This window comes from Sarcophilus harrisii, chromosome 3 (genome assembly GCF_902635505.1).
Source record: "Sarcophilus harrisii chromosome 3, mSarHar1.11, whole genome shotgun sequence".
NCBI classification, from domain to species: domain Eukaryota; kingdom Metazoa; phylum Chordata; class Mammalia; order Dasyuromorphia; family Dasyuridae; genus Sarcophilus; species Sarcophilus harrisii.
In genome coordinates, this window is record NC_045428.1 from 519,216,296 (window position 1) to 519,230,643 (window position 14,348).

The window sequence follows — 14,348 nt, forward strand, 5'->3', positions numbered from 1 at the left end:
TGGTTTGGTATCAGTACCATGTCTGTGTCATAGAAGATTTGGTAGGACTTTCATTCCCTATTTTTCAAATTTTATAAACATTGGAAATTGTTCTTTAAATGTTTTAAAATTACATGTAAATCCATCTGGTCCTGGGGATTTTCTTAGGGAGTTGTTTAATTGCCTGTTCTTTCTTTTTCTGAAATGGGACATTAAAATTTACTTCCCTCTTTAGTCTGGGAAGTCTGTATTTTTGGAGGTACTCATCCATTTCCCTTAGGTTATCAAATTTATTGGCAAAAGTTAGAAAATAACTCCTTATTATTTTCTTTTCCTCTTCATTGGTGGAAGGTTCTCCCTTTTCATTTTAAGACTACTAATTTCATTTCCTCCCTCCTTTTTCTAATCAGTTTCTAAACATATTTTATTGGCTTTTTCATAGAACCAACTCTTAGTTTTTATTAATTGGTTTTTTTACTTTCAATATTTTTTAATTTCTCTTTAATTTTAAATTTTAATTTAGTATTTGATTGGGGGTTTTAATTTGGTCTTTTTAGTTTTTGTTTTAAAACCCAATTCATTAATCTTTTCTTTCTCTGTTTTTTCAAGTAAGCCTCTAAGGATTAAAATTCCCTCTTTACCCTTTGGCTGCATACAAATTTTGGTATGATGTTATTGTTTATCTTGGTAAATTATTAATTTATTATAATTTTGCCCCTCATTCTTTAAGTGAGTTGTTTGTTTCATACTTTTGGTCTATTTCCCCCTTTTGAATGTAGTTTTTTGCATCTTTGAAAAGAAAGCATTTACTATTTCTCTTTTTGCATTTAATTTTTTTGTTAATGTGTAATTTTGAAAGGTTCCATGGGAGAAATTTTCCTTTTTCCCTTCAATTTTCTCCAAAGAAAATCCTTTTTTTTTTATATTTCTTCTTTTTTCTTTCTTATTTGTTTTTGGTTTGTTTGTCAATTCGGGTGCAAGGTTGGTCTCCACTTTGTTTTGTTTGTCTTTTCTTTGCCTCCTTAACCTCCCCAGGGCTGGGTGCATCCCTTGGTGTTTGAAATTGATTTGCTTTTGTTTATGCCCCCAAACGGATTGGTTTTCCTTCCTTATCTTTTTAATTAGATCCAATTTTTTCTTTTGTTGATCAGAAGGATTTTCCCCTTTTTGCCCCAAGCAAAAGTTTTTCCCACCTTTTCCCTCTATATGTTCCCCCCTTTTTTGTTTTCTTGTCCATTGTGGGTTCTGACTTTTGTCCAGTCTGCTATCTGCCTCCTCTTTATGGGGGTTCCCCATTCAATTTGGTTAAATTACAAATCTGCCCCATCCAAAACCCGTTGTGCTTTACATTTTGCCTCCCCCCCTCTTTTTCCCCGGCCCTCTTGTAAGATACTTTTTTATAATTCCTCCCCCCTTTGGGTCTTTCCCCCTTCCTTTATTTTTTCTTTTCCTTTTCCTCTCCCGTTTTAAAGGGGGGGCTCTAAAACAAATGTCAATTTTTTTCCTTTGACCAACTCTGATGAGGTAAGTTACTGTTCCTCCCCTCTTTTCCCTCAGATAGTAGTTCCTTAGCCTTTTGGGGTGGTTTCCCCTTTTTATCCTCCTTCCCCCTTATTTCCATCATCCCTTTTTATCACTTCCCTTTTTTTGTTATTCAATTCAAATTTTCATGTTTTTTTTTGTTATCCCAAACAAATACAATTCTCAAGGGATTATTTCCTTTTCTGCATCTCTTGGTTTATTCTTGGGAATCAAATTTTTTTTTATTTGGTTTTCTTCGAAACAAATGGAATTCATTTGTTTCTTAAACTCCATCTTCTTCCCTGGAAGAAAATGCTCAGCAATTGTTTATTCTTGGCTGCATCCCAAGTTCTTGTGCCTTGGGAATATCATTTCCAGGCCCTTCTTTCCTTTAATTGGGCAGCCAGATCTTGGTGATCCTTTTGCCCCTCGTTTTAAATGGTTTTTTGGTGCTTGTAAAATTTTTCCTTAATCTGATGGTTCTAAATTTCCAAATTTCCTTGGGGTTTTATTTTGGGTTTCTTTCGAATGTTGTGAATTCTTTCAATCCTTTTTCCTTCTGATTCTATTCTCTGGAGTTCTCTTTGTGATTTCTTGTAAAATTATCTAGGCTCTTTTTCATCTGTTTTGGGAAAGTCAATAATCCTCAATTATTCTCCTAGATCTATTTTCCAAGTCTGTCATTTTACAAAGAATAATTCAGGTTTTCAGTTTTCATTTTTGGTTTTTGACTGATTCTTTGTCTCAAGATCATTAGTTTCAATTTGTTCAGTTCTAATTTTTTAAAAATTATTTTCTTCATTATTTTTTTACTTCTTTCTGTATATGTCCAATTGGTTTTGTGTATTGTTTTGGTCTGTGATTTTTTCCATTTCACTAATTTTTTTTTTAGTGAATTTTTTTTTTCAATTCCGATCCACTTTCTTGGGTTCTTTGTCTTTTTCCAATTCACAAATCCTACTTTCTAGTAATTCTTTTTTTTTCAATTCACAATTCTTACTTTCCTGGATTTTTTTTTTTTTCCAATTCACCAATTTTGTTTCCCTGCACTTCCTGGGAATTTTAACTTTCAATTCTATTTGGAAGTTGTTGCTCTCTTTAAGGCTTCTTTCCTTTCCCCTTTATCTTCTAACTTCTTTTGGACTTTTAATGGTCTCTTCTAAAGAAACTTATGTAAAGGAGGACATCTGATGCATTTTGCTGTTTGAGGTCTCTTCAGGTTTTGACCTGCTCTTTTTCTGCATAAAGCTGTCGATTGTTCTTTTTCATCTTTTTATTCATGTTTTAAAGCCTTTAGGGTGGTCTCATAGGCAAGGGGTTACCAGCTTCCTCTGCAGAGCAGGGAGAGATGTAAACCGATTTCCGGCTCGGGGTAAAAGTGCTCTGGGTGGGTTTTCCTTCCCCAACGGGAAGTGGATTCAGCACTGGCCGAGCTATAAACTGCTTAGTAGGGCTGAGTGGATTTGGGTGCCCTGGCTGGGCTAAGTTGAAAGTGTACCGCCCAGGCGCCTCTTGTGGGACTGTATTTTGAGCTAGTGCAGCCGCAGAAAGCAGACAACAAACTCTGCCCAGTGTTCTGCCCAATGCAAATCGCCCTGGATAAGCCTATGGCCCGCCGAGCTCCCCCCCTCTGCCAGATTAGGCTAACCCGGGCTCGTCCTCCTGCCGTGCAGGATCACAACTCCCCCAAGGAAAAGCCCGTACTGCGGGTTGGGGGCTCCTTGCATGCTGGGATCTGTGCCTTCACCCTGGGTTTGAGACTCTCCTCGGAACCTAATTTCTCTCCAGTCTGCTGATCTCCCCTGCCCCAGGAACCAACCTTTTTGGCGAGACTGCAGATTTTCTTGACGGTGAGTTGTTCTCTTCTTATCTTTCACATGTGTAGCAGCCAAGACTATTTTTGAGGCTCGATATAATATTGATAAAGAGGGTAAGAGAAGAGCTTAGAAAGACGCGTGTGTCTTCTCCGCCATCTTGGCTCCGCCCCAGTGGCCATTTTTTAAATTTTGTATTTGTGTTTCTAGTGGTTAGGGCAGTGCTTGGCACATTAAGCAAAAAATGCAATATTTTTTATTTATTCAAAGTAGAGTTATTGTTATTGTATATTATGATCCATGAACATTTCATTGTGTTGTAATCCTAATCCTCAAGTACTAGTGGCACATCCTAAACTGAACCTAAAACAGCTAAGTATCATCTTTCATTTCTTATTTTTGCATGTCCAACTTAGTCTTTTCATTTCTTGTCTTTGCATGTCCAAAGCATAGTGCCTTGTAGGTAAGATACATTTAATAAAAGTTAAATTGAATTGAAAATCAAGTGCATGAAGTGATGTGCAAGAAGGAAGGGTAGGTTATTCAACCTTGGGTTGAATTGGGTGAGCCTTTTGATGACAGGCTGAAGGTTTTATATTATGTTTATTTGTATATTTGCTTATTTTCAAGGAAATCAGTGAAGATTATTCGAGAGAAGAGACAGAAACCAGATCAATATAATGTGAGAAATGTATTAGAAAGGAATAGACTAAAGGTATGGAAATTAATGGTAACCTGAATCAAGGTGGTCAGAAATAAAAGCTGAATTGAGATAATTGCAAGAGAAATAAAAATAGACAATGGAATTTGACAACTGATTGGATTTGGGGAATAGAAGATAGAAAAGTCAAATCTCCCCAGTTCCATCTTTTATTTATTAGGCATGATGAAACAGCAACTATTTACAAAGAATATTTAGTTAAAATAAAAAGCTATGTGTTATGTCACAAACACCAGAAAATTTTGGCTTAATTCATGTCTCAGCATTACTCATGTCTCAGCCTTTGATAGTCTAGTTTTTCATCTAATCATTTGATATAGTCATTAAAAATCTCTGTAAGATCTAAAAGTTTCCTTCTCTTAATCATTATCTTTCTTGAACTTTTTGTTTCTTTTAGCCATTCATTACTTTTTAATACTCTCTCCTCCAGATTTTGTGTGACTGCTCTCTTCTGGTTGTCTAATCAATTTTTAGTCTTCCTTGTACTATCAATAATGTCATGCTTCCCAATTGTTATCCCAAGCCCACCCCAAGACTCTTTCCTGAGATTCTCATTCTCTCTCTGTCTCTGTCTCTCTCTCTCTCTCTGTATCTGTGTGTGTGTGTGTGTGTGTGTGTGTGTGTGGGAGTGTCTGTCTTTCTCTCTGGTCTCATCACCTCTTTGATTTTGTTGCTACCATTTTCTGCAGGTAACTCTCAGATTTCTATGTCTAGATCTAATTTCTCTCCTAAATTCCTGTCCAGCATTACCAATTTGTTATTGGATATCTCCAACTTATTGTCCTTTGAGCATCTCAAATTCAGTATGTTTAAAGTAAAACTCAATAGCTAACTACCTAAACCTTAACTACCTAAACTTCTAGACCTAGAATATTAATTTCTTGAGCCAAGATCCTGCTTCTCATTTTGTTATTGTATTATGTTGGATATGATTAAGTGAACTGAGAGTTCATCCATCTTCCAGCATACTCAGGTTTCTTTCCACCATGACTGGAGAAACTTTTCCTTTCTTGTCCAAGCTTCCAAAATTTCTAGGCCAAGTAAACACAGATGAGTTATGTGTGGAGGTGCCACAATTTTGAAGGTATTTGAAGGTATTCCACCATATGAAAGAGGGAAAGAATTGCAAATATTTGGAAAATTATAGGCCTTTTATTATAAAAATATTAGATTGAGGAAAAAATCAATAACTGTGGGCTCTTATGTCTACTTCTGCATGACTAAAGTATAATTGTCTATACATTTATGAAGGGCATACAAGATAAATACATGGGAATGGAATATAAAAGAATGTTCTAATATTATTCTACAGAAGATCATATATTTATAGTCAAACAAGTGAAAAGTTCAGAGATCATAAGATCTCATTATTCTTATTGTTGATTAACAAACATTTGATTTAGTAGAACATGATACTTATTCTTCTAACAAGGTACTTCTCAAACAAGTTACTTATATATATGACAAATAAATGATAATTTTCTCTTAAGGCTTGGATTATTAATATCTGGTGTGCAATATCTAAAGAGACGCAAGTTTGCCAGAGATATTTGGTATTGTTATGGAGGTTCTCCACAGAGTTCTCCAAATATTGGGAGTCCTTCAAATATTCCTGTGTATTGGCAATATATGACGATTTCATCAAGACTAAGAAATGCAAAGTCTTCTCTGTGAGAAATATGCCTCAAAGAATTTGGCCTAACTAGAAACACAAGAAAATCCAAGGGGATGAAATTGTCCAGACTGTGAGATATAGTTGGACAAACACTGAAATGAACAATCAGTATAATGATGTATTTTGTAAAGAAACAGCAGGTGGAACTTTCTAATAAAATTCTCAAGGGCCATATGGATTCAAAAGTTAATTCTATAAAACATTTAAAGAACAATTGATTCCAATAATATACAAACTATTTGGAAAAATAGATAAAGAAGGAGTACTGCCAAAGTCCTTCTGTGACAGAAATATGGCACTGATACCTAAACCAGGAAGAACCAAAACAGATAAAGAAAATTACAGACCAACCTCCCTAATGAATATTGATGCAAAAATTTTAAATAAAATATTAGCAAAGAGATTACAGTAATTTATCAGCAGGATAATAGATTATGACCAAATGGGATTTATACCAGGAATGCAGGATTGGTTCAATATCAGAAAAACTACTACCATAAACAATCATATCAATAATAAAATCAACAGAAATCATATGATAATGTCAATAGCAGAAAAAGCTCCTGACAAAATACAGCACCCGTTCCTTTTAAAATTATTACAGAGCAGAGGGATAAAGGGAGCCTTCCTTAAAATAATAAGCAGTATCTATCTAAAATCATGGAGAGAAAGAAGCTAAATGCATTCCCAATAAGATTAGCATAAAACAAGGATGCCCATTATCACCAGTATTAATCAAAATTTTACTAGAAATGTTGGCTTTCGCCAATAAGAAAAGAAAAAGAAATTAAAGGAATTATACTACTTATACTACTTGTATATACTACTTATATATTTATACTACTATACCTTATGCTACTGACCTCACAGGTCTAGTCTCTCTCCTATCCTAATCCTACCATCTAGCACAGTGGTGTGGTAGGTGCTTAATAAATGTTTGTCTTGTGGTTATTTCTGCAGTACATATGTTAGAACTGGAATGATCTAGAGAAGATTAGTATGGTCCCTTAGCAAGACTGATATGCAAATATGTGAAGTGTTCCATATGATAAGAAAAACAAAGAAATGCTTATCCTGAGTTCACTGAAAAGCTTTTGTAATATTTTTAGTTGGATACAATTTATACCATATAAAGAGAAATAAAGAGGTGAGGGAGAACATTTGGCCAGCCTTGCTATCAGTGAGGAATGTTTGGTTATTACTTAGCACTTCTTTCAATATAGTGGCTAACATCTTTGGAAAACATTTATTTTGCTTTTTTATATTCCAGTTTATCTCAATACACAAAAGATCATTAAGCAAAGTGATCATCATATTCATGTCATTTACAGAAGCTCCTATAATTTTGATGAAAACAGAGAACATATTGGAATTTTAGATATAAAGCCTTTAAGGCTATATTTTTATTTACCAAACAGAAGACTGTCCTCAAATCAAAAAGGATCTCCAGATATTCTGGCACATACTTATAGTTGACAGTTGGGGGTTTTGTTTGTTTTTGTTTTTTGTTTTGTTGTGTTTTGTTCTTTGTTGGAGATACTGAGTTTGATGGATAGCTTGAGTTCTGAAATTCTGAGTTACAATACAGATAAAGTCATTCAAGAAACAACACTGAGTTTTACAGAAATATAGTGAAACTATAGGAGGTGAGAACCAAATTGCCTAAAGAGGGGGAATCGCTCTTGGTCAGAAAAAGAACATGTTAAAGTTATGCTGATCAAGGTGTAGAATGAACTCACGAATAGTCTCTGTACCTCCACATTGATTGAGATAATGAGATCTAGTAAACATGCCTCCCCAATCAAATAATAAATACTATGCAAAGTGATACCCAATATTTGTATATAGGACCACAAAGTGGGTGTTCCACAATCTTAGGGCAGTTTTAAATTATGATATTTTTGTGGTATGTTTGATTGTTCATAGTAGATTTATTTTCATCTTTTTATTGTAGTATGTTAGGGAAATGTTTGTTATTCCATTTACTTTTGGAACACACTGTTTTCATATGATTTATAATTCTTTATTTGAATTTCATATACATTATCTCATTTTTATCCTTATGTTATCTCTGTGAGGTAGATAAATTAGGTATTTCTATCCTTTCTAATAATTCATAATAATAATTCATTCTAGCTAATCTCTAAGCTTCCAGTCAGTAGTATGACTAAAAAAAATCAGTCTACAATACAAAGTTTTCTGCAAAAAGTATAACTATTTATAGGAATAGGTCCAGAACTGGATAGGAGTTCAGTATCTATTTCTTCCAATTCCCACATTTTGTAGATGAAGAAACTAAGTCCCAGGGAATTTAAGAAACTTGCCCAAGTCACATCACATATTCAAAGTTACATAGTTGTGATTTATACACACACACACACACACACACACACACACATACAGGTGCAACTACTATGTGTCAGGCACTGTGCCAAATACTTTACAAATATTTTATTTGATATTTACAAAAATCCTGGGCAATAGATGCTATTATTATTCTCATTTTATGGCTGAGGAAACTGAGATAGCGATCAATTAGCTTGCCCAGCATTATACAGCTAATAAGTGTCTAAAGTTAGATTTAAACTTATCTTCCTGACTACATTACTAATATTCTAAGATGCCTTTAAACCTTTAAAAATGTATTTTGCTCTAAAACAGAATGATAATAACAAGCAGGTCTGTGATTCTCTATGATTTGCAAAGCACTTTACATATGTTTTCTCCTTTTGATCCTCATGACAGCTCTGGGATTTAGGTGCTATCATTATGCTCATTTCACAGATGAAGAAACTGAACTTGAAAGAGATTAAACGATTTCCCCATCATCATACACCTTATAAATATTTGAGACAGTATCTGAACTCTGGCCCTTCTGGTTCCACACTGGGGCTCTCCATGAATGGAGCAATGAAATACATTGCTTAGCTGCCAGCATGCATTCTTAAAACTAATAAGGGCTACTTGAGGAGCCATCTGATCTAAATATCTCATTTTATAGATGAGGAAACTGAGGCATAAGGCAATTAAGTGATTTGTCCAAATTAGCAATATCCATAGGTGGGATTCCAAAATAAATCCTTATGTTATCATTAAATGTATTTTGAATACATTTTCATTTAGCCCATTTTTTCTATAGATTTTTATGGAGATAGACAAATCAGAAGGCAAATCAGAAATTTTTGCTGTCCTCATAATTGTCTTATGTGTTTTGGGGGAAGGAATGCCAGGGAGTGTCATTTTTATTTCACTTTTCAAAATTTTCTTCTCTTGAAAATATGCTGGAAATTAAACTCTAAGTACCATTAAAACTACATCACTTGTTGCATGGAATTTTTTTTTTCTCTTGCATATAGCTTTGGGTCCAACTATTTTTCCTAGTATCATGTTAAGTGGCATTTTTACTTCCTCACATAGGATAGTGGCAAAGCAATGCAAATGTGGTTCCTGTCTATGTAATCTGAATATTAAAAGTCATACCATTAACTGATATATATTATAAGAGAACTATAGTACTTTTTACATTTCTGAGCAGAGGAGTGTTTCCCAAGAAGGTGAGAGTTATGGTAATATGCAGATATAGAATATTTATTTGACTAGATTCTACTATATATTGGATATCCTTTTGTTACTTAAACATTATTTTGTATCAAATGAAGTTTATTTTATAAAATTTTATAAATCTTTATTTTACTTATTTTCTTTGTTTATGCATTTTAAACTCTAGAATGAATTTCACTTGATATTGAATAGTGATTTTCAAGAAGCTAAAGCTAAGAGTATAGGAACCAAAAAAGTTAGAAATACTTGGACTATGGTGGCAGCTTTTAATTTTTTAAAAAAGAGATAGATGTGATCAATGTAGGAAAAGTAGATTATTTTTTTCTACATAAAATTGAATTTTTTTTTTTGCTAACCCAATCCACACAGTTAAGATAAAAAAGAAAGCTGTCACTTGAGGGGAAAAATTGGCATCTCATATAGATGATAACCAAAATATTTATCATTTAACTATAATGTACCAGGTATTGCACTAAATGCTAGAAATACAAAAAAAGACACTGCTCTCAGGAAACTTACAATCTAATTGGGAAGACAACATGAAAACAAACATATATACAGCAAGTGATAAAGAGCAAATAATTGAGAAAGAAGGCCCTAGAAATTAATGGGGTTGGAGAAGGCTTCTTGTAGAAGGTAGAGTTTTAGTTTAGACTTAAAGGAAGCTAGGAAGCTCATAGTAAGATTGAAGGGGGTAACATTTCTTATTTCCTGGTTTCTATTGAGTTGCATGCTACACAGTACCAGATACTTACATAAGAGTTTTTTTTAGCTTTTTAAAGCTCCTTTTAATCTCCTTTTAATCCTCACAATACTCCTTCGAGGCAGGGAAACAGAGAATTTGACAGCTGAGGACAATAAAGTAAGGAAAATATGAATAACTTGCTACAGGTTATACATCAAATTATTAAGGGGGTTGGTATTAGATCCCATGTTTCCTGACATTCATCATCATTGCACATATTTCTATAGTGTTTTATAATTTATAAATTACTTTTCTCAGCCCTGAGGTCAGCAGTGCAAGAATTATTAACTGAATTTTATGAGTTAGGAAAATGAGACACGCAGAGATGTAAAGATTTGCCTAGAGTCATAGTTATTAAGTGATGAAGCTAGAATTGAACACAGGTTTCTTGATCTCTTTGGGACATAAATCTAGTAGTGGAATTGGTAGGTGAAAGGGTATGAAAAGCTTTATAGTCCTTTGGGCATAGTTTCAGATTGTTCTCAGGAATGATTAGATCAGTTCACAACTTTACCAATGGTGGATGAGTGTAATGGTTTTTCTATCTCTGCTATAGCAATTATCATTTTTATTTTCTGTCATATTAGCCAATCAGATAGGTATGAGGTAGTACCTCAGAGATATTTTAATTTGTTTTTTCTTTAATTAATAGTGATCTAGAGCAATTTTTCATGTGATTATTGATAGTTCAGATTTCTCTGTCTAAAAACTATTCATACACTTTGATCACTTATCAACTGGGGAATAACTTATTTTTTATAAATTTGGCCCAATTTCCTATATATCTGAGAAATAAGGCCTTTATCAAATTAACTTGTTATCATTTTTAATTTCTTGTTTTTCTTATAATTATGGCTGAATTAGTTTTGATTGTGCAAACGCTTATTAATTTCATGTAATCAAAATTATCCATTTTATTTCCCATGATCTTTGCTCTCTTTTGTTTGGTAAAACCTTTGTTCCTTATTCATACATATGACAGGTACATTTTCATATATTCCCTAAATTTACTTCTTATATCATCCTTTATTTATCTGTTTTGACCTTGTCTTGGTATATAGTGCAAGATATTGATCTTTGTCTAGTTTCCTCCAAATTGCTTTCCAATTTTTGTTAAATGATGAGTTCTTATCCCCCAAACTGGAACCTTGGTTTTAGCAAACCTTAGATACTATGGTCATTTACTACTCTACAATGTGTATTTAGTCTGTTCTACTGATCCACTACTCCATCCTTTGGCTGATAGCAGATTGTGTAGATGATTGCTATTTTGTAAAGCTATAAGTATTTTTAATTTATTCCCTTGATTTTCTTGACCTTTTGTTCTGCAAGATGAATTTTGTTATTATATTTTCTAGTTCTATAACATAATTCTTTTGGTAATTTGATTACCATGACATTGAAAAAAGCAAATTCTCTTAGGTAGAATCATCATTTTTATTATATTAACAGCCTATTCTTGAAAAATTGATATTTCTACAATTTTTCAGTTCTTTGTGTGAAAAATGATGCATAATTGTGTCCATAGAGTGGCTGTTTTTTTTTTGACAGAAGACTCCCAAGTATTTTATGTTGCTTGCAGCTATTTTTTTTTTCTTTTTCTTGGGGTTAAGTGACTTGCCCAGGGTCACAAAGCTAGGAAGTGTTAAGTATCTGAGGTCAGATTGAACTCAGGTCCTCCTGACTTCAGGGCTGATGTGACACTTAGTTGCCCTGATGTTTGCAGCTATTTTAAATGGACTTTCTCTTTCTGCTGGGTTTCATTGTTAGTATATAGAAATGTTGATGTTTATTGTGCATTTATATTAGTTTATATTTTGCAACTTTTCCTAAAGTTCTTAATTGTTTCAACTAATTTTAGTATTCTCTAGGATTTTTTAAGTATACTATCATATTATTGGCAAAGAGTATAGTTTTGTTTCCTCATTGCCTAGTTCTATTCCTTCAATTATTCTTCTCTTATTGCTGTAGCTAACATTTTCAAATGAAATTAAATAATATTCATGATAATGGATATCCTTGCTTCACTCCTGTTCTTATGGAGAAGGCTTCAAATTTATTCCTATTACTGGTAATATATGTTCTTGATTTTAGATAGGTACTACTTAGCCTTTTGATCACTTGATTTTTGTTACTGATATGGTCAATTACGCTGATAGTGCATTCAGTTTTGCAATTTGGCATAAATCCTCTCTGATCATAGTGTATGATGTTTTCTTTCTCTCTTTTTGTTCTTGCTGGTTTTTGTATCAATACCATATTTGTTTCATAAAATAAATTTGGTACAACTTCTTTACTTCTCATATTTTGTTTAAATTTTTGTATCAGTATTAATTCTGTTTTTGCCCTCTCTGATTTCAATATCGAAACTATATTTGTGTCATAAAAGGAATTTGATAGGAATTCTTCTTTACCTATTTTTTCAAATATTTCATATAGTATTAAAATTGCTTAATATTGTTTAAATGTTTGGTAGAATTCACTTGTAAATCCACTTTGTACTGAGGATGTTTTTCTTAGATCATTGATGGCTTCTTTAATTCTTTTCTTTTCTAAAATAAGGTTATTTAAGTACTCTTTCTTCTGTTAATGTAGGAAGTTTATATTTTTTAAAATATTTATTCATTTTGCTTAGATTGTCAATTTTATTGGTATATCATTGGGCAAAATAACTGATAATAATTTCTTTAATATCATCTTCATTACTGGTGCATCCATCCTTTTCACTTTTGATACTAGTAATTGGGTTTTCTTTTTTTTTTCTTTTTTGAATGAATTTGACTAATAGTTTATCTATTTCATTTTACAAAACAAAACCAGCTCCTAGGGTTTTTTAAATTAGTTTAGTGTTTTTTTAATTAATTTTATTAATTTCTCCCTTGATTTTTTTAATTTTCGTTTTAATGGAGGATTTAATTTTTTTCTTTTTCTAGTATTTTTGTTCACACATCCAATTTTTGATCTGCCTTTTTTCTCTTTTATTAACGTACACATTAAGAGAGAGAATTTTTCTCCTATTACTGCTTTGGCTGTAGCCCACAAATTTTGAAATATCCCATTTTTGTCACTATTTAATGAAATTATTAATTACTTCTATGATTTGTTCTTTACTCATTCATTATTTCATACTAGATTTTTCAGTTTCCAATTAACTTTTAATTTGTGCTTGGTCCTTTGTTAAATGCATTATTGGTCTGAAAGTGCTACATTTAATATTTCTGTTTTCTCCATTGGTTGTCACTTTACATGGTCAATTTTTGTGAAAATTACATGTAAATCTGAGGAAAAGGTATACTCTTTGCTATGTCCATTTATTTTTCTCCAGAAGTCAATTTTTTAATGTGACACAATTTTCCTTATTTTTTTCTCCCATATGTCATATTCCAGTGCCTATCCAGATCAGCTCACTCTCATACTCTTTTTTTATGTAGATCCTTTTAATCACCTTAATAATAATACATTTATTAGAAATTATATATATATATTATCTTCCCATTTACAAAAGTAAACAGTTTAATCTCACTGAGTACAATAACACAGGATTAGGTATTTCTAAATGTGGTCCAGAGAGAAGTGCCACTTAGAAGAAGTCTGTGTTATAGGCCTTTGCATCAACATAAATTGTGAGCTCAAACTTTTTAAACTTCCAATGATCTTATATGTGTATGAAAGGCCAGGAATATGGTTAAAAATATAGGAGAGTCAATGACCTTTTCTCCCTGGACTTACTTTTGTTTCTGTCCTTTTTTCTTGCCTATTGGTCTACATGGGAGAGTCAAATAGATATACCATAAAAACAAAAATTGGTGACCATGAATTCCAGAACTATTTGGCACTTACTAGGTATAAAATTTTTATATGAATAATAAACAGACATAGTCTATCTTACAGATTAATTGATAAAGATATATATGTGCGTATATATATGAAAACTTTGAAAAATCATATATATATATATATATATATATATATATATATATATATATATGATTTTTCAACATGAGTTATAGTGAAGTCTTTAACAGAGAAAGACTCAAGCCTTTGGACCAGTAATAGAGCTACCCCATCCCTCCCTGTTCCTACAAAACAAAACAAATGGCAATTCACCTCTTATCATCTACTCAAAAATTTGGAAGAAAAGAGATCTGCCACAAAGGTTTCTGCATTCTCTCTAGTATTATGATTTGCCCTATGGATGAGACAAGCTAACTGCCTTTCTACAGTCATTGCCTTTGACTTAAAAGAGCATGTCAGAGATCAAAATTCTAATGAGGAAGAGATAGTACTATAACCAAAGACTTTACCTGAAACCTTTGATTAAAGCCAAGAAGA

At 32.6% G+C, this 14,348-nt stretch overlaps 1 non-coding gene across 1 annotated transcript; it reads left to right on the top strand.

The window, feature by feature from the left end:
- The first annotated feature begins 6,657 nt into the window (after positions 1-6,657).
- On the top strand, positions 6,658-6,761 carry LOC111719842. The gene has a single exon (XR_002769800.1). It is a non-coding gene; the product is annotated as a U6 spliceosomal RNA (small nuclear RNA).
- The last annotated feature ends 7,587 nt before the right edge of the window (positions 6,762-14,348 follow it).